At 40.1% G+C, this 21,188-nt stretch overlaps 1 protein-coding gene across 1 annotated transcript in view; it reads right to left on the bottom strand.

Moving 5' to 3' along the window:
• The window catches only part of LOC127577824 (protein inscuteable homolog), a 311,294-nt gene extending 290,603 nt beyond the window's left edge, over nucleotides 1–20,691 (bottom strand). The window contains exon 1 of the mRNA XM_052029408.1: nucleotides 20,601–20,691. The gene's annotated coding sequence lies outside the window, so the exon portion shown is untranslated. The remainder of the gene's footprint in view (nucleotides 1–20,600) is intronic.
• Between the last annotated feature and the right edge of the window lie 497 nt (nucleotides 20,692–21,188).

Here is a 21,188-nt window from a genome sequence, read left to right as displayed (position 1 = left end):
TTGTCCACTAAAAATCCTGGCCATTTTTTCATCAGATAATCTTAAAAACCAAGTTAAGCACTGCTAATAAAATTGATTCATTTCTAATTTCAGACTGAAGGAATTAAGGAAAAATATGACATTTATTATTGAGGTCACATTATGCCTTATGTTTACTTTATAGAGATGATTTATCTACATGTGCACTTCTAATGGGATGGTCATGCATCAGAAGCATAATCTGCACATTTGGGTGCATTGTCACCTGTTTGGGGCATCACAGGATGGTCAGTGAATGCCAGCATTACCAGTGATGGCTACATTTCATGAATAAATCTCTAAGCATCTGCTGAATAATTTTTCAGCTATTAAACTGGTCAGAAGATAATTGCCAGTATCCGCAGAAATTATTGCAATGCGATCATGGCATGTGACGCCCACTGGCAAGAATTTAAAATCATGGAACTTCCCTAAAGTGAGGAGTAAGCCATTCAACCCTTTGAACTTATGCTGTCATTCAATCAGATCATGGATGAAATGTACTCAGTTTATCTGAACTACCTTTGTTCCATTTCCCAATCATTTTCTTATTTATTTTATACTCTAAAGACTTCATACAATTTTACTCAATTTCTATTGGTATCTTTAGACAATGGGAATAAAAATCAATTCAGAATTGTCGTCTTTAAAATGCTATCATAGATGAGACCAACAAAAGACATGTAGCGTGCCTTGGAATTAATAATGTGCTTATACTTCCATTATCATCAATAGATGTGTTACAAAGAGTTAGGATTTAATTAGGACAGGTGTTTTGCAAGAAACACCTGTTCAAATTGTTTTTACTTCCGCAAAGTAAATAGCTATTAACTCATTTTAAAGCCAGTTGCACTGATCTCTTCAGGCTCTAGAGGTTTTATTGGACACAAGAAAATAGGAGAAGTAGGCCACCAGTCCTCTTAAGCCTGCCTCACCATTCAGTATGATCAAGGCTGATCTGTGCTGGCCTCACCTCTTCTGTACCAGTTCTGCAAAAACCCTCTCAGAGAAGAAATTTCTAAGCACCTATGTTTTAAATGACCAACACTTTATTTTGTATCTATGTCCCCTTGTTTGTAACTCTCCCACCCGTGAAAAATATTTCTACATCTACCTTGTCAATCCCCCATAGGATCTTGTATGTTTGAATAAGGTCAGCCCCCATTCTTCGGAACGCCAAGGAATACAGATGCAGCTGTCTAGCCTCTCTGGATAGGACAACCCTCTTATCCCAGGAATTAACTTGGTGAATATCCCCCAGACCATCTCCAATGCTACTATATCCCTTTTTTATTTATAGGGTAAGTGGACCAAAACTGTGCACTGTATCCCTAACGTCACCTCACCAACACCTTGTACAACTGTAAGGAAACCTTCCTATTCTTAAACTCTAACCCTTTCACAATAACACCATTTGCCTTCTTAGCTATATGTGGACCAGCCTGCTAACATTTTATGATTCACGCACAGGAGCACCTAGATACCTTTGAAATTCACTCATTTTCAGGTCTCTATCAACTTAGATAATAACCCAGCTTTTGATTCCTTTTACTGAAGTGCATGATCTCACATTTTCCCCACATTAAACTCCATTCACCAGGTTTTCACCCAATCACTCAATCTATCTATATTCCATTGCAGAATCACAACGTCCTCTTCACAACATGCCCTTCGACATATTTTGTAACATTGCAAATTTGGAAACTTTACATTTCATTCCCTCTTCCATGTTATTAATGCACACAGTAAACAACTGAGGGCCAAGAACTAATCCCTGAGATACTCCACTATTTATATCCCTCCAGCTTTATAAAGATCCATTTATTCCAACTGTTTTCCATGAAACAGCCAGTTTTCAATCTATGCTAACACATTTCTTGGGCTCTTAATTTATGCACCTTGCCAAATTCCTTTCGAAAACTAAATTCATTACGGCAGGGCCCTGGGGAGTGGTACAGAACAGAGGGACCTTGGGATACAAGTACATGGTTCACTGAAAGTAGAGTCACAGGTATACAAGGTGGCAAAAGGAGCTTTTGGCACATTGACCTTCATAAGTCAGGGCATTGAGAATAAAAGTTGGGAGGTCATGGTGCAGTTGTACAGGATGCTGGTGAGGCCGTACTTGGAATGTTGTGTTCAGTTTTGGTCGCCTGCTATAGGAAGGATGTTATTAAACTGGAAAGAGTGCAGAAAACATTTACAAGCATGCTGCCAGGACTTGAAGGACTGAGTTATAGGGAGAGGTTGGATAGGCTAAGACTTTATTCCTTAGAGCATAGAAAACTCAGAGGTGATCTTACAGAGGTGTATAAAAATCATGAGGGGCATAGATAGAGTGAATGAACAGTCTCCCTCCCCACACCCCCACCAGATCTGGTGAATCAATAATCAAGAACTAGAAGGCATAGGTTTAAGGTGAGAGGGGAAAGATTTAAGAGGAATATGAGGGGCAACTTGGTCATATCTGTGTGGAATCAGCTGCCAGAGGAAGTGGTTGAGGCAAGTAGAACAACAACTTCTAAAAGACAGTTGGATAGGTACATGGAATGAAAAGGTTTAGAAGGTTATGGGCCAAATGCTAGCAAATGGGACTAGCTTGGATGGGGCATCTTGGTCGGCGTGGACTAGTTGGGCCAAAGGACCTGTTTCTGTACTGTATGATTCTATGACATCAACAAGTTCCTTTCAATCAACTGTCCCTATCACATCCTCAAAGAATTCAAGCAAATTTGTCAATCATGATTTACCTTTCATAAAACCATGTTGGAGAGGTATGATTATATTAAGCTTTCCCAAATCATTAGCCATTTGCTCTTTGCTTACTGACTCTACTATCTTGCCAACAATGGCTGTTAAACTAACTGGCCTGTAGTTCCCCGCCGTCTGTTGTCCACCCTTTTTTTTTGAGCAAGGGAGTTATATTGTCTGTTTTCCAATCCTCTGAATTTAGCAAGTTTTGAAATTTTTCAACCAATGGGTCTACCATCGACGCAGCACCTTCCTTTAAAACCCTTGGGTGCAGGCAATGTCCCAGTGATTTATCAACCTTTCGCCCTGTGAGTTTCTCAAATACTTTATCCTTTGTGATTGGAATTTTTACAATCACGTTATTTGAAATTGGCCCATCTGTTATCTCAGGGATATTTGCTGTGTCCTCCACAGAACTGATTTAATATTTCTGCCATTCCTATGTTTCCTGTTATTAATTCATGAAACTTGTTCTCCAGAGTCTCACACTTCCCTTAGCTGCCTTCTTTCTATTTATATATCCACAGAAACTTAGTGTTTGTTTTGATAATACAGGCAGGTTCTCTCTCAAAAATCAATTTCCCCCTTTATGAGTTTTTTAATCTTTTGCTGCTGGATCCTAAAAATTTCCAAATCCTCAGGCCTACCATCACCTCTTGCCATTTCATATGCCCGACTTCTCAACTTAATGTTATCCTTGACATTCTTTGTTAACTACAGATTATGCCCCTTTCTCATTGAATACCTCTTCCTAATTGGAATAAGTTCCTGCTGAGCGTTATGGACCAGCTATTTGAAAATCTGCCCCTGGTCATTTATTGCCTCGTCTCTCAGCCTATTTTCCTAGTCTACCTTACACAACTCCATCTTCATATCATTATAATCGCCCTTATTAAGTTGAAGAACATGCTTTTTGTCCTGTGGTGTCCACCCTTAAACTGCATCTGGAATTCTTTCATATTGTGGTCACTATCCCCCAGGAGATCTTTAACCATAAGATCTCTTATTAATCCTTCCTCAATAATCATGACCATATCTAAAATAGCCTTTTCCCAGGTAGGGTCTGTAACATACTGTTCTAAGAAGCAATTCCTAGCACATTCCATAAATTTTTCTTCTACAATGCCCTTGACAGTTTGGTCTGTCCAAATTAAAATCTTTTTGCAGGTTCCCTTCAAACGTATCCTAGATATTTCCCCATTTATGCTCCACCTTATAGAGGGGTAATATTTTGGGGGTCTATAGACCCATGTCTTCTTTCCCCTGCCTATTCATGATATCAATCCAAGATGATTTTACATTACTGTCCACTGCCTCTATATCAAGACTCAAAGCTGCTCTGATACCTTCCTTGAATCACAATTGACACTGTTCTCTCCTTGAATAATTGTAAACATATCAGTTATCCCTCAAACAACACTATTCTAAAAGAAATGGTCTGGTCATTATCACATTACTGTTTTTGAGAGCTTGCTGTGGGTGAATAGAATGCCATATTTGCTGCTTTACAACAATTATTCTTCAAAAGTTCTTGCAAATTTCTGCAGCTGTACAGTAGAGAGCATTCTGACTGCTTGCATCACCACCTGGTCTTGGAGGCTTCAATGCACAGGAGTGAAAGAGGCTGCAGTGTTGTAACTCAGCCAGCTCCATCACAGGCACAACCCTCCCTGCTATCGAGGACATCTACAAGGCGGCGGCCTCCATCATTAAAGATCCTCACCACCCAGGACATGGCCTCTTCTCATTACTACCATCGGGGAAGAGATACGGGAGCCTGAAGACCCACACTCAACATTTTAGCAACAGCTTCTTCCCTTCTTCCATCAGATTTCTGAACAGTCCATAAACCATACTTCGTTATTCCCGTTTTGCACTATTTTTGTGACTTTTAGTAATTTTTATACTTTCATGCCTTGCACTGTACTACAAACAATAAATTTCACAACACATCAGGGATAATAAACCTGATTCTGAAGTTTTCCATTAGTTCTGAAATTTCTGAATAGTTGAGTTATTTTGAGTCAAAGGAAGGCACCAAATAAATGCAAGGTCTTTTTATTCAGAACTCCTCTATTCTTTTCTCTTTCCTGTTTTTCATCATCATAGTCCCCTTTGGCGTGAAGATGTGGTTCTGGCTCTGGCTCTGCATGTACAATAATGACCACCTCTTCTCTTGAACCCTCCACTGTCTTTATGTTATCAGATTGCTTGTCTGACATCCAAGCTTGACTGAGGAGCAATGTATACCAATGAACCATTTAAAACACTAAAGTCATCATCCTCAGTATGGGGAAGAACGATGCAGCATGTGATAAAGTGTGAGACTGGTGCATTTCATGTTTTTCAGCTCAGCCACTAAATATTGTTGCAGTGAATAGTGAACGAAAGGCTTGGAGAATTGCTTATGATATAAAAGGTAACTGCCAATGTGACCAAAAAATAAAGAAAGAGTCAGATTTGTCCGAGTCAAACAAATTTGGGATATCATAAAATTCCTTTGCAAATAAAGGGCAATTAACAGCTTGCAAACAAGAACCATGGAATGATTTAAACAGCTGAATACCATAATGAGACACTTTATTTAGTTTTCAAGTATGACTTACATTGGGAGTAATATACCTGGAAATTCAATCATACAAGACTGTTTTTTGTAGGATTATGCAAATTAAAATCAAGAGCTTTCTCAGAGTGAAGTGTGCTATCGACCATTTCAGGTCATTTCCTTTGAATCCAGAAATTTGACAACAGTTCCAGACACAAGTCACCCTTGCAAGCCTGCACAGAAGAGGAAGAGAACGAGCAGCAGTGATGGTAGTTTCAATCATTAGTAGGGGAGGGTGAGGAGAGGAAAGTAAGCATTTCAGTGGCTGTAGACTCAACTCCAGGATGTGTTGCCTCCCTAACCCAGGATCAAGAATGTCACTGGATAGCTGCAGAGTATCTGGAAGGGAAGCAGTGAACAACGAGAGGTTGTGCTCCATATTGACATCAACAACATAGGTAAAGATAGGAATAAGTACCTGCAGACAAAGTTTAGGGAGCTAATAAAAAAAGGAGCTCGATGGTGGTAATCTCAGTGTTACTCCCAGTGACACGTACAAACGAGCACAGAAATAGGTGACTGGAGCAAATGAATGTATGGCTGGAGAGATGGTGCAGGATGAAGGGCTTTTGATTTCTGAAGCAGAAGGACAATTTCTGGTCCGGGATAGGCCTGTACAAATTAGACAGATGGCACCTCAGCAAGACTGGAACCAATATCCTCACAGGGAGGTTTGTTAGTGTTATTGGTGAGGATTGTTAAACTAGCTTGGCAGGGGATGGGAACCTCGAGCAGAATTCAAGGAGAGAAACAGAGCAGGAAGTGCAGGTTTGAGAAGTAGTAAGTGAAATAAATAGACAGCAGGAACAAAGGCAAGCAGTACATGGGAAAAATACAGAAAAAAAATGTTAAAATGGAAAATTGAAGGCACCACATCTAAATGTTCACATTTTCAACAAGGTAAATGAATTAATGGCACAAATGGAAGTAAACAGATACAGTATGTTCTAAGTGCCATTACAGAAACATGAGGAAACAACGTTCAAGGAATACTTGGCAGACAAAAAGGAAACTGAGTTGGTGAAAGGCTATATAAAGGGAGATCAGTGCAGTGGTTAAAAATGATCTTAGATCAACAGACATTATATATAATTATAGTCATTTGGGTTGGACTAAGAAATAGAAGAGGGCAGAAAATATTGGTAGGAATTATTTATAGACCACCAAATAGTAGCCATAATAATCAGCATGGCGTAACTCAGGAAATTAGGGGTCAGGATAACATCATAATCATGGGGGACCTTTATCTAATTTTAGACTGGACAAGTCAAATTTGTAGTAATAAGGTGGAAGATAAATTCATGGAATGTGTACAGAATGGTTTTCTTAATCAATATTTTGAAACCTAGTTTTGTTCAATGAGAAAGAGTTCATTGATAATCACATTGTGTAGGATCCTTTAGGGAAGATTCACCATTGCTTGATAGAATTCTTCAATCAAAAACTAGGGTCTTAACTCTAAACCAATCAAACTACAAGGGTATGAGGAGTGAGAAGACCTCCACAGATCGGGGAGCTTCACTAAAGGCATGGTGATGGAAATGCAATGGCTAACATTTAAGAAATGAAGACCGGAGACAGTAGGTGCTGGAATCTGGAGCAACAAACAAGCTGCTGGAGGAACTCAGTGGCTGAGCAGCATCTGTCGGGGGAAAGAAATTATTGATGTTTCAGGTCAAAACCCTACATCAGGACTAAGAATGGAGAGGGGATATATCCAGTATAAAAGAGGAGAGGGGGAGGGGTGAGACAGGGACCAGTGATGACTGGTCGACTGAGTTGTTGTGAAGGATGATGGGCATATCGAGCCAGATAGGGGAGGGGGATGGATGGAGTTGGGGGACAGAAGGAGGTGGTGGATGATAGATGGAGGCAGACAGACAAAAAACAGAAAGACAGAGGAAGGGGTAGGTGAAGGTTGAGACAGCTGGGAGGGTGATAAGTACGTAGGAACACAAAGACGACCAGTGCTGGAATCTGACGCAAGGAAGGTGATAATGGGAACCATTAGGGGAGAAGTCAAAGGCAGGTGGAACCAGAACTACATGGAGGACAGGGAAGGTGAAACTGGTGGGTGAAATGTGTGGGTGGTAGGTAGATGGAATCAGGAGCAGGGGACATAAATGGGTGGACCAGAGGAGGATTGGAAGGAGGTGAGGAGGGGGCACACAGGAGGTCTGGGTTACCCAATATTGGAAAATTCAATGTTGATACCATTGGGTTGTAGACTACCCAGGCAGAATACAAGGTGTTGCTCCTCTAGTTTGCATCAGGGCTCATCCTGGCAATGAAGAAGGCAGAGGATGGATGGGTCTACATGGGAACAGGAATGGGAATTGAAATGGCATGCAGCTGGGAGCTCAGGATGGCCGCAGAGCACAGGTGCTGTGTGAATCAGTTGCTTAGTCTGCAATTGGTCTCACTGATCGAGAGGAGGCCACAATGAGAGCACCAAATGCAGTAGATGAGGCTGGAGGAGGTGCACGTGAATCCCTGCTTTACCTGGAAGGGCTACTTAGGTCTCTGGATGGTGGTGAGGTAGGCAGTGCAAGAGCAAGTCTTGCAGGGGAAAGTGTCAGAGGTCACGTATGGGTGGGTGGGGAGAGCTGAGTGGACCAGGGAGTCATGGAGGGAGTGGTCCCTGCAAAAAGCAAATGGATGGGGAGATGTGGCCAGTGGTGAGATCTCATTGCAGCAGGCAGAATCCTTCATTTCCACCAGCTTCAGATAACCTTGTTAAAAACTCCAGTACATCACGAGTCAATGGATTTGTCTTGTCCTCCATGGATTACTGGTGTACCACTGGAGAACAAGCTATGCAGCTGTCTAAAGAGAGCACCAGAAGCATACTGTAACTACGCTAGTATCAGGTTGCTATATTTGTGAAACCAAAAAGCCTCCTAAGGTTCATACACACTAAGTGCAGAGTTATAATCGGATTATGATTTATGCATTACGCTACTAATTATGCCAGCAAAAACTATTCTAGTCTGGTCTTCAATACTTTCCTAAAAGTAATATGCCAGTTTGCAAGCAGCGAAAGCTAACTTTTCATTCCCAGTTTTATGATTCTAACCGACAAATTGCACAGGCATCCTTCAGAACATTTCCTGCCCCTTATATCAATATTATTTCATCTCTTTGTACTATCAGCTCTAGTCATTCTCTCTGATCGGATCTTTCCTCTTCTCTCGAAAAATGTTAACATGTATTGGCTGTCTAAATAGTTTTTCAAAATAATCCAAATTTCAGTTAATTAAAAAGTAAGAGCATTGATTATGTGGATTATAATCTTTGTGTTTGATTTTATCTGAATTAATAGCAATATGTAACCAAAACTCCCACTTGATATCTTTCAATCCCATTGAAAGCTGTACAGAAAATTTGCCCTACTGAACAACTGCCCATACAAACATTACAGGAGAATAGAACACATCAGGCAAGAAATGAGACTCTTGTTACTGGCAATAAGCAAAACATGTCTTTCACAACATCAGGACATACCCAAATCCCTTACAGAAAATAGAGTGCTTAAGTATATTTTCCTTTATAATAAAGGACCGTGGGCAAGAAATTTTTGCAGAGCAGCCTCCCATACACAGCAAAGTGATGTTCATGCTTAGAATCACAGAACTGTACAGTACAGATTATGGGCCCTTCAGCCCACCACATCCATGCTGACCTTTTTGCCCGTTTAATTTGTATTTTTACTAATGCTGGTTAAGGAATAAATATTTCTTAACATATTCAAGTGTCACAAATTAAGCTTTATGAATGTGTAATGGCATTCCAATGAATCACCTTGTGGTGACTTAATTGCTTAAGTGATGACTCACATCTCAACTCTATCCCTATGACATGCAAATGAATCTTCAAGTACACTTATCTAATTGGCTTTTTAAAGTTATTATGAAAGTATAAAAAAGTTCAAAAATATGTACCTGTACCTTTATTGATACATCAACATTGCATAGGTGTGATTTTGGGAGTGTATGGAAATGTTAGTAGGCATTTCCTGTTAAAATCCCACCTACTGGGAAATAGCAGCAGGCACTTCCTGTCACAATTCACTATTGCCAATATCATTTCCACGTTGTATTTAGTGCGCAAAATGACATCACCAACCAATAATTACTGACTGACAGAAGTAGGATCAAAAGTTGAGTTGTATGGCGTTCCATATCAATTCACATTTTAATAAAGTGCATCTTGCCACAAGTAGTGAACTGTGCATGATTTAAAGCGGTCACCAACTGCACAAGTTAAAAATCATGTCCTGTAATATGCATTTCCATTAATTGTCATTGTTTGCAGCTCCTGATACAGGCTCCTGTGAACTAAGAACCATCATTCACAGATCCCTCGATCTGTAAGCACAGTGCTGCCAATAATCACAGGGCTTGGGACCACCTGAGGCATGATTGGCCTGCTGCATGTCAATGGATGGGTTGGCAGATTCTCCACCATTACCCATGTGCCATTATGCACAATCCCCCACCCATAATCATCCCTCCCACCCTCATTTTTCATGACTTTTCCCTCTGTCCTCACCTCCATGGCAACTATGGAAAGATTACTTTAACAGCACTGACCCATTTCCCATTGGTCAGCATGAGAGCGCTGCCACCTCTCCAAGCAGTTGTGTTGTCCGTGCAGTTTGGGTTTTTACACATCCTTGGGCAAGTAAAACCACAATAGTGATTCCTAAAAGGAAGATTGTACCAGCTATTTATGAAGCTATTCTTTACCACCATGCCACTCTGCACACAGAGGAAAACACCACACTGAAATACCCCACACGCATTTTAGCAGCCTTTTCAATTAATTGAATTATTTAATAAAACATTTTCCAGATCCCTTTCACATATTGTTGCAAAGGGGAAAAATGAGAGGTCATCCACTTTGGTAGAAAAAAAATTAGAAAGATGGAGTACAAGCACCACCCCAACCCAGGTGGGGTGGTGGTGTATTCCCAGAAAACGGTCACTATCATGATTTTCCATAATGCAAAGCCATATCATCTGTGCATGCGCCAAGAAATGAGAGCTGAAAATAAAATTAAAATTCACACACAACTTCCATGAGAGCAAGTTTTTATTCTGCATCTCAGATTTTTTGGTAGCGATTTATGAATTCCCTGAAGGCAAATTTCTGTTGCCCAAACTGCAGTGACGCAGGACTCGCTGTATTCTTCAAATGGTTGCATATTAAAAGGTGCTGGTGTCCTTGTACATGAATTACTGATTGTTAATATTTAGGTTCTGCAGGAAATCAGGAAGCTAAACAGTATGTTGAGGATTTGAGTGCAAGAGTGGAGACATCTTGCTTCAATTACATTTTGCCTTTTAGAGACCACATCTGGAATATTATGTACAGGTCTGGTCTCACTACCCAAGAAAGAATATCCTTGTGATAGAGGGACCATGGAAAAAGGTTCACTGGACTGTTTCCTGGGAAGGCAAGTTTGTTTGGAGACATTACCAAGACTGGGTCTATATACTCTGAAGTTTAGAAGAGAGGTGATCTTGTTACAATGTACAAAATTCTTACTGGGCTTGGCAGATGCCGAGTTCATGCTTTTCCTGGTTGGAGTGTCTAGAATTGCAGTCACAAAATAAGGGGTCAGCTGGTCAGGATAGAGGTGAAAAGAAATTTCTTCATGCAGAAATTTCTCTACCCAAGGTGGCAATGGAGGCTCAATCACAGAGTATAATCAAAACAGATCTTTAGAATTTTAGATGTTAAGGGAATCAAGGAAAAGAGGGTTCTTGCAGGACAGTGGCATTGACAAAAATGTCACTATGATCTGATTCCAGAACAGAAAAAGCAGGAGGGTCCAAATGGCCAGCTCCAGTTAGTATTTCCTAAATTCCAATGTTCACACCAAAATATTGGGGAAACCCAATTCTATGCAGCAATCCTACCATTCTTTCAGAAAGACAATTCTCTGGTTGAAAAGAAATTCTCCTCACTTATTCTGTTGTCCTTTTGCAGTTACTTTAAGCCTCTAGCCAATGATTACCAATCTACTAACCAGAGGAGACAGCTTCTCCTTCAATGTCCAATTGGAATCCCTCAGAATTTAATCCTCAATTTACAAAGCCAAGAATAACATCACTTTATTAACTGCCTTGACAACTCTCCTGATGCATTCACTGATTTGCGTACCTCCAGTCTTGCACTTTTGCATTCCCTCAGAATAGCATCTGCAATCAACCCCTCCACACCACCTCTGAAAGGTACATCACTAAGAAACACGGAATCACAGAAACTTACCACGCAGAAGAGGCCATTATCCATAATCTGACAATGCTGACCAAAACTGAGCCATTCATACTATTCCTCTTCCCCAGCTCTCAAGCCATTAACAGAATGTATTTTTATTCATTTTTTATTGCTCGCAAAGCCAGCATTTATTGCACATTCTTATTGGTCCTTGAGGTGGTGAGCTGCTTTCTTGAACCACTGAAGTCCTTCTAATGAAGGTACTCCCAGTGTTGTTGAATGGGGGTAGAGGTTCCAGGATTTAGGTCACAGCAATGATGAACGATCAGTGATGTATTTCCAAGTCAAAGTGGTGCGTGAGTTGGAGAGGAACCTGGAGGTGGTGGTGACATATACCTTCTGCTCTTGTCCTTCTTGGTGGTCACAGGTTTGAGGTGGTATCTCAGTAAGTAACTGTAGTGCAATCTCTGGATGGTACACCCAGCAGCCACTGTGCTCATCAAGGACTCAGTCAGGTACTTTTTAGAAGTGTGATTAGTGTCAGGTACTTTTTAAAAGTGTGATTAGTGTCCTTACCTATACCACTCTTTCAGGCAGTGCTTCCAGTTCTCACACACTGGGTGAAAAGATCTTTCCTCAACTCTCCTCTAAACATATTGATTACCCTAATTCTGAAAACTATGCTCCCACTTCTGGCCATTTATATATATGACAAATCTATTTTCCTAAAACTGAACTGAACTCTGATCAGAAAACTATCTGGCCATAGCTCATCTACTTACTTTCCATTATTCATACTGCACCATAAATTTCATCATCTTTTTATGAAGCCAAATGCAAAATAGGGATTGAATATCTCCACAAGAAGAATGCCCTCTTAGTCCCTAATTATACCCGTCATTCCTATAACTTTATACTTTTAGAATGACATTTGGGTGGCCTTTTTATGCTGTTAATGTTTACTCAATCTCTTTTGCCTTCTTGAAGGCTTACTCATTTTCTCCCCATATGATTTATTCAGATTGGTTTCAACTGTATTCTATACCTTAGTCAAATTTCCTCTTCTGTTTATTTTAGTATCTACTTCCTTTATTAAGCTGATCCACTACTTATCCAACACCAGTACCTAACCACCAAGGTAAAATAAGGTGGATGACCTGGTGGCACAGCTACAGATTAAAAAATATGACATTGTGGCAATCACCGAGTCACGGCTTAAGGAAGGCTGTGAGTGGGAACTAAATGTCCAGGGGTGGTGTGGCCCTGATGGTTAGTAATGATATAAAATCAATAGAGAGAAGGGACACAGGGTCAGACGAAGTGGAATCCCTTTGGGTTGAGTTAAGAAATGGCAAGGGTAAAAGGACCCTAATAGCAGTTATATATAGGCCCCCTAACAGCAGCCAGGATGTGGACTACAAGTTACAGCTAGAAATAGAAAAAGCATGTCAGATAGACAATGTCAAGATAATTATAGGGGATTTTAACATGAAGGTGGATTGGCAAAGCCAGGAAGGTACTGGATCTCAGGAGAACAAGTTTGTGGAAGGTCTACGGGATGGCTTTTTGGAGCAACTTGTTGATGAGCCCACGAGGGGATCGGCTGTTTTGGATTGGGTGCTGAGTAATGAACTGGAGCTGATTAGGAAACTAAAGGTAAAGGAACCATTAGGAACTAGCGATCACAATATGATTGAGTTTAGTTTTAAATCTGAACGAGAAGCTGATATCAGATGTGTCAATATTTCAGTGGAACAAAGGAAATTACAATGGCATGAGAGAGGAACTGGCCCAAATTGATTAGAAAAGTAAGCTAGTTGGAGGGACGGCAGAGCAGAAATGGATGGAATTTCTACAAGAAATAAGGAAAATGCAGGATAGATATATTCCAAGAAAAAAGGTTATGAATGAAAAAATGGCACAAATGTGGATAATGAGAGGCAAAGGCTAAAATAAAAGCAAAAGGGAGGGCATACAAGGAAGCAAAAATTAGTGGGAAAACAAGACTGGGAAACTTTAAAAATTACAGAAGGAGACTAAGAAGGTCATTAGGAAAGAAAAGATGAATTATGAAAGGAAGTTGGCAAATAATACTCAAAAGAGAGATAGAGATTTTTTTAAATATACGAAGAGTAAAAGAGACGAGTTGATATAGGACCAATTGAAAATGGTGCAGGAGAGATTATAATGGATAACAAAGAGATGGCAGAGGAACTAAATGAGTATTTTGCATCGGTCTTCACTGTGGAGGTCATCAGCAATATACCAGATAGTCAGGGGTCTCAGGTGATAGAACTGAATTCAATTAAAATTACTGGAGAGAAGGTGCTCGGGAAGTTAAATGGTAAAGACTGTTAAGTCTCCCGGACCGGATGAGGTGCACCCCACCCCCCCCCCCCCCCGGGTTCTGAAGGGGGTAGCTTCAGAGATTGCGGAGGCATTGGTGATAATTTTCCAGGAATCAATAGACTCCACCATGGCTCTGGAGGACTGGAAGATTGCAAATGTAGTTCTGCTGTACAAGGATGGGAGGCAGCATAAAGGAAATTACAGACCTATTAGTCTGACATTGGTGATGGGAAAGTTATTGGAATCAATCCTCAAGGATGAGGTTATGGAATACCTAGAGGTGCAAGGCAAGATTGGCCCAAGCAAGCATGGTTTTGTGAAGGGAAGATCCTGCCTGACCAACCTATTGAAGTTTTGAGGAAATCTCAGGTAGGGTGGATAAGGGAGAGGCTGTGGATGTTGTGTATTTAGACTCTCAAAAGGCCTTCGACAAGGTGCCGCACAAGAGGCTGATTAATAAGATGAGAGCTCATGGAATTACAGGTAGGATATTGGAATGGGTGGACCATTGACTACTAGGCAGAGAGCAAAGGGTGGGAATAACGGGATCCTGTTCTGGTTGGCTGCCGGTTACTAGTGGTGTTCCGCAGGGGTCAGTGTTGGGGCCACTTTTTACTTTGTACATTAATGATTTGGATGATGGAGTAAATAGTTTTGTGGCTAAGTTTGCAGATGACACCAAGATAGGTGGAGTAGTGAGGACTGAAGAAATAGGAAGGTTGCACAGAAACTTAATTTAGGAGAATGGGCAAAGAAATGGCAGATGAGATTCAATGTTGAGAAGTGTGCCATTGCACACTTTGGAAACAGAAATAAATGGGCAGATTATTACCTAGATGGGAGAAAATTCAAAGTACAGAAGTACAATGGGACTTGGGGGTACTCGTGCAGGATACCCTAAAGGTTAACCACCAGGTCAGATTGGCAGTAAAGAGAGCAAGTGCTATGTTGGCATTCATTTCGAGAGGTATAGTGTATAAAAGTAGGGAAGTGTTGATGAGGTTCTGTGGGGCACTGGTGAGGCCTCATTTGGAATACTGAGAGCAGTTTTGGGCCCCTTATCTTAGGAAAGATGTACTGATGTTGGAGAGGCTTCAGAAAAGATTTACGAGAATGATTCCCGGAGTGAAAGGGCTTACTTATGATGAGCGTTTGTCGGTTCTTGGACTGTATTCATTGGAGTACAGAAGAATGAGGGGACCTCAAACATTTAGAATGTTGAAAGGACTGGACAGAGTAGATGTGGTTAAGCTGTTTCTCCTGGTGGGCGAGTCCAGGACTAGAGGGCATAATCTTAGAATCAGAGGGTACAGGTTTAAAACAGAAATGAGGAGAAGTTTCTTTAGCCAGAGGATAGTGAAATTATGGAATTCTTCGCCACATACAGTTGTGGAGGCCCAATCATTGGGGGTGTTTAAGGAGGAGATTAATAGGTATCAAGGGATATGGGGATAAGGCTGGAAATTGGGGCTAGATAGGAATAGTATTAGTTTAGCTCATGGAGAAGACTCAATGGGCCAAATGGCCTACTTCTGCTCCTTTGTCTTGTGATCTTGTGAAATTGCCCAGGCATGTATTGTCCACGGAAAGCAGAAAAATCCAAGGCAGCCTTTTGCCACCTAATAATCTATTCTCAATCATCAGAAAAGTAATGGAAGACATCAAACTAGGTGAAAATTCACAGTAAACTCACAGCTGACTTTCATTTCAAATCAATGCAACAGTTAGTAGATTTAATAAGAAGCAGAAGCATTAATCTGGCTGAAACACAATGAAGGACTTGGTGCACGTTTTGTGTAACCTTTTTAAATATATTTTAGAAGAAACTGAGATAGCTACAAACTATCTGAGAAATTTTAGGAGTAAACTTAAGATGCCACAGTTATTGCAGTGATCCACTTGACCATTTAAATTAGCTGCAGAAGCAAAGTTATCTTAAAAATGGACAATGAGGTTTTTTATCTAACAATCACTAAGAGGTAGTTCAGCAGATAACTAGTGATTTTACCCCTAAAATGTTGGGCATTGTGTCTCAAATTGTGAATAGTGATATATATATTCTTTCACAGAAAACCTTATTCTTGTCTGCAGAAATCAACCTTAGATGCAACACTAAGCCATTTATTTCAATAAACTAGACTCAGTGACTGACATCACAAGCACGCTTCTGGAACCTGAAAGATCACATGCATTTATAATGAGTGTCACATGCCAACTCACTTTAGCAATAAATGTATAGAGACTAATGCTTAATCAAGTTCAGGTTTTCATTTCTCATTTTTGGTACTGGAGAATGACTTGCAGAACAGTCCATAAACAACCAAAAGCCACAAGATAGTAAGAGTAAAAATATCCATTTTTGTGATCATATTGCAATTCATGCTGTTTAAAATCGATCTATTTTCTGCATCAGAGTGAAGACCAAATGGAACCAGAATCAGATTGGGAAAGGGGAGGCAATGGGTGAAATGTGTGGGGTGGTAGATGGATGGAAGCAGAAGGGGAAGGGGGAGTGAAAAAGGGTGATACAGTGAGGGGTGGAGGGAGATATTTGGGAAGGAGACAAAAATGGGAGGACCAGGGAATCAGAAGGACAAAGGGGGAGGCAGAACACTGGAGACAAACGTACCTGATTATGGAAAATTCAATTCTCATACTGGTTGTAGACTACCCAGGGGAAAACATAGGATGCCATCTTCATTCTGACATCCTTACATGATAATATGTCTATTATACAGTTGAGTACGGCTTCTGAAGACAGGATTTACTGCATATTAAGAATGAAATTGAAAAAAATGAGGCCAAAACGTAGTAATGCTTCTTCATTTGCATATCTACAGTGGCTTTACTCAAATTACAATGTCTCTTCCTCATGATTTTCTTTGTATTTTGTTTTTTGGACCCACCTTTAGAACTGAGTAGCTCTCATTCATTAGGCACTCTGGACAAAAAATTAAACCAAAAAAGGTCATATCTTGGTCCAGAAAGGAATCTCTTATTTCTCAAGCACACAATCATGAAGAATGAGGCATCACTCAGGAAAGAATATTTTGACAGCCATTGTCTGTATATTTCAATTTTTACACTACAGTCATATTTATAACTTGTTTAGAAATGCTAATAAATGCAGATTTATAATTTGTTGAGAAGTGTAAAGATGTTTGCCAATTTGCTAGCAGTCATACCAGTCAGTTTCTATTGGCCAAGATATTGAGCTTGTGACATTGAATTAGACTGATAGAACTTAGGGTCAGCCCTGCCCATAACCCCCAGCTTGATTGACAGGTAGATGTCAAACAGAATAGGGAACTTCATGATTGCTTCTAGACCAGGAAAGTAAGGGCTAAAATCAACTGATTTAAGATGCTGCATAATTGTATAGTGTTCAGTTCCATTCACAGCTCCTCTCCAATAATGAAGCAGTCAATGCCAACTTGCTTTGGGCTGACAAATAGCAAATATTATTTATGCCAGGTAATAACCATCTTCATTAAGAGAATAGCTGAACACCACTACTAAGCATTTAATACCATTAACAAATCCTTCACCAACATCCTGTTCACCAGAAACTTACAGGACCAGCCATACAAATACTACATGTGCAGATCAGAGGCTGGATGCTCTGCAGGGCTCTCTGCCTCAGGAGGTGAAGACAGACACTCTCACTACGGTTAAGAAGCATCTAAACAAGCATTTGAATCACCAAGGCTTAGAAGGCTATGAACCAAATGCAGGAAAATGGGATAAGTACAATGGTTGGCGTGAGCATGGTGAACCAAAGGGCCTGTTTCTGTGCTGTACAGCTCCATAACTATATGAAATGACTCACCCCAATGCCCTAAAGCCTTTCCTTCATCTAACAGTTAAAACTTAGGATGCCATAGGATTGTTGAGAACGTTGACACCGAACAAAGTTGGCTTTTTCAGCATCCATTCCAGTAAAATTTCACAAGAAAAACAGCAAGGTCACAAACCATCCTAATTTGGAAGAAAATTACTGTTTCCCCATTACCACTGCTCAAAATTTTGGAACTTCCTGTCCTCCACAGTGCTGAAATGTATCTTAACCACAAAAACAATATGGATGTAGATTCATCATCATCATCTTCTTAAGGGCTATAAGGAATGAACATTAAATGTTGGCCTTGCCAATAACACCCATATCTTCTGAATAAATAAATACAGGAAATTTCAGTTCTGTTAGGGGGAAGCAAGTCATAATCAGAAAGTATAAAGTTAATGTGATCATTGATTTCATTTATAGAAGCAAGAACCAGCCTTGATACTACTTCCAAATGTAACTTGTAAGCAGGAAATTATAAGAACAGCTGTAAAGGCAAACATGGCTGCCTATGAAGGGAGCAGGCTATCAGTTCACAGCAGGAAGCCACTTATGAGATATGCTTTTGAAACTAACGAGACATTTTCACATGCATTGAAAAATATACAGACAATAGGACTATATTAATTAGACCACATTGAAATCCCAGCCACGACTATACTGTGAGGGATGCGTGACATCCATGGATACTGAGAAACAGTAGAAGATCTTGGCACTGGAACCAAGCATTAGATATCGTGCACTGTTGTGACATGGGTAAAGGGGTCTCCAAACCACAATGACAAGGCATTTTCCAAACTGGCAAATTTGCCACTTAGCACACCAAGCATGGTCATATTTGTTCTATCAATCAATATTTGGGGTGTTTGCGTATCCAAGAGCCATCCCTCACAATACCACGGCAAATGAAGAATGTTTGGTCCTCAGAAGTTTTGTTTTAGAACATTGATATGAACTACCTTGTTTCAACAAAGGTGTGTGCTAGTCTCGTCACTTAAGATGTGATCCACTGTAACTATGTACTTCTACGGAGCTATTTGTTCACACCCAAATATTAAGGCAAACTGTGCAGTGTAATTATTGGAACTATTTTTAATTAACTGCTATTATCTTTTACCTAAAAGGACTAAATACTTAATACATCTTTATTTTGGGGAAATTCTTCCACTAGATCTCACCTGTGTGTTTGCTTGTGCTGAATAAAGGCCTGTTACATCTGCAGCTCCGGGCTTTGTGTAGCTCTTAAAGTCACAATAGTTCAATGAGCACTTCAGAATATAGTTATATGTTAACAAATCTCAGCAAAATAAGCAAATAATTAAGTTTAAGTCACCTGGTTAAGATAAAATATTCCCTCAGCTATTAACAAACAGAAGGAGATGTGGCTGGAGCTATTAACAGACATCCCCATTTAAAACAGCTAACCACATTTGCAAAAGATTACATAAATTGAAAACAAACCAATAGTTTCTCAAATTTACCATAAAAACATATGTTCCTTCAAGCATCTCCCTCTAACCTATCACTAGATGGTTAATTCAAATAGTTATGGACTGGAAGAGTACCTGCAGGTATGGTTTTGAGACTTTAATGAAACTCATGGCTCCACAATTTACATATGCCAAAGAAAAACAGCATTTGCAGAAAGCAAGTTTAGATATATTCCGTTATAATGTGCAAGCAGGTTTAGTTTCTTTAATTATGACATGAAGTAAATAGCTACACAAAGGAACACAGTTGTGATAAGACTGCAATTCCATTCATTCGCAAGAGCTGTTCACTCACTGCACCTACCCTGAACATGTCACTTCCCTGTAGATGGTACTCTCCTCTGGCTGCTTGAAGTATAGAGTTTACCATGGTACACCTTCAGTCCATTTTAACTTCCTTTTAAACCCCATTTGTACCCTTTTGTTGAGGTAATTCTCCAGTCTACAGCTAATGAGGGATTCAATGAATTGCTGAAAAAGAATGAACCACAACAGTTCAATTGTTCCCCAGATTGTTTATGTTTTAAAATTGCCAAATAAAGGCTGATCGAGGGCAAAACCTGTGGATGTGAAGAGTGCTGCCTTGATACTTATACAGGTCAAGTTTGAAGACTTGTTTGTGGTGGGCAGTAATGGTGAGGGGCAGTGCTTGGTGGTGGGGTGTGATGAGATTATATGAAATATCTGTGCGCCTTCACTCTACTCAAAAAGAGTGACACCATCCAGAGCAAAGCAGTCCACTTGATTGAGACTCCATCACCTGCCCTAAACAAACTCTCTCAACCTCGCTCAGTGACTGGAGTGTACACATTCAACATAAAGAATAGTTATCTATCTTGACTGTTCCAGCAGCCACTCCCAAATCACCCAATCAACAAGTACAACAGCCACACAGAACACAACTCAATATCCTGACTTGGAAATATATAAGCATTCCTTAACTGTTACTGGGTCTAAATCCTGGAACTCCTACTCAACAATAGTGTGGGAATATCTCCAACAGTAGGACAGGAGTACCTCAAGGGCGAGTTCCTTCTTAAGGGTAATTATGAGTCACAATAAATGCTGGGCTTGCCAATGACACATGAATCTCAGAAATAAAATGACCGAGCTCGCCAACAGCCCATCTTGGTGCTGAACAAACACTGATCAAAATCTAAGTTCATACAAAGTGGTAGTACCATGGGGAAGTGCTTATTTGCAAGTTGAAACCGAACTCAAACAAGACCTGAAATAACATTTGATATCAGTGCAAGAACACTTAATGAATTTGATGAAAATTCCTCATTAGTATATAATCAATTAACATGAGCAGGCTTACCCAGCACAGTTGCAGTAAAAGGGTAATCCAGATAAAGTGAATCTCTCACATCCATTGTCTGAATTGCATTCTTGATATCAGATCTTTAAAGATCTGGAAATCTGAAATAGCAGAAAATAAAAACCAGGTCAGGCAGCATTTACAGAGAGAAACAGATTGTTAACTCATCACGAATAGAAAAGTGAGAAAACAAGTACATTTTAAGATAGAGGGGAAGGGATAGAGAACACAAAAGGAATTATGTGATAGGCTGGAGACCAAAGTTGTCCAGTTGATACTATTGCTTTCTTTAAGCATTTTCATACTCAAGTTCAAGAGCAAAATACAATAGATCAGGACAACTGAAATATGAAAATTACTGGAGAGAATCGGATGGTTTGGCAGCATCTATGGAGAGAGAAACTGAATTCAACTTTCAGCTTGCAAATCATGAGAAGTCATTTACCTGTGACCTCAGAAACAAAGGACTGCAGATGCTGGAAGATGAAAAACATTACGATGCTGGAGGAACTCAACAGGCCAGGCAGCATCCATGGAGAAATGCAGGCGGTAAACGTTTCGGGTCAGGACCCTTCAGGAGCTGTAACC

This window comes from Pristis pectinata, chromosome 14 (genome assembly GCF_009764475.1).
Source record: "Pristis pectinata isolate sPriPec2 chromosome 14, sPriPec2.1.pri, whole genome shotgun sequence".
Taxonomy (NCBI): domain Eukaryota; kingdom Metazoa; phylum Chordata; class Chondrichthyes; order Rhinopristiformes; family Pristidae; genus Pristis; species Pristis pectinata.
This window is presented reverse-complemented; position numbering and strand designations above follow the sequence as displayed.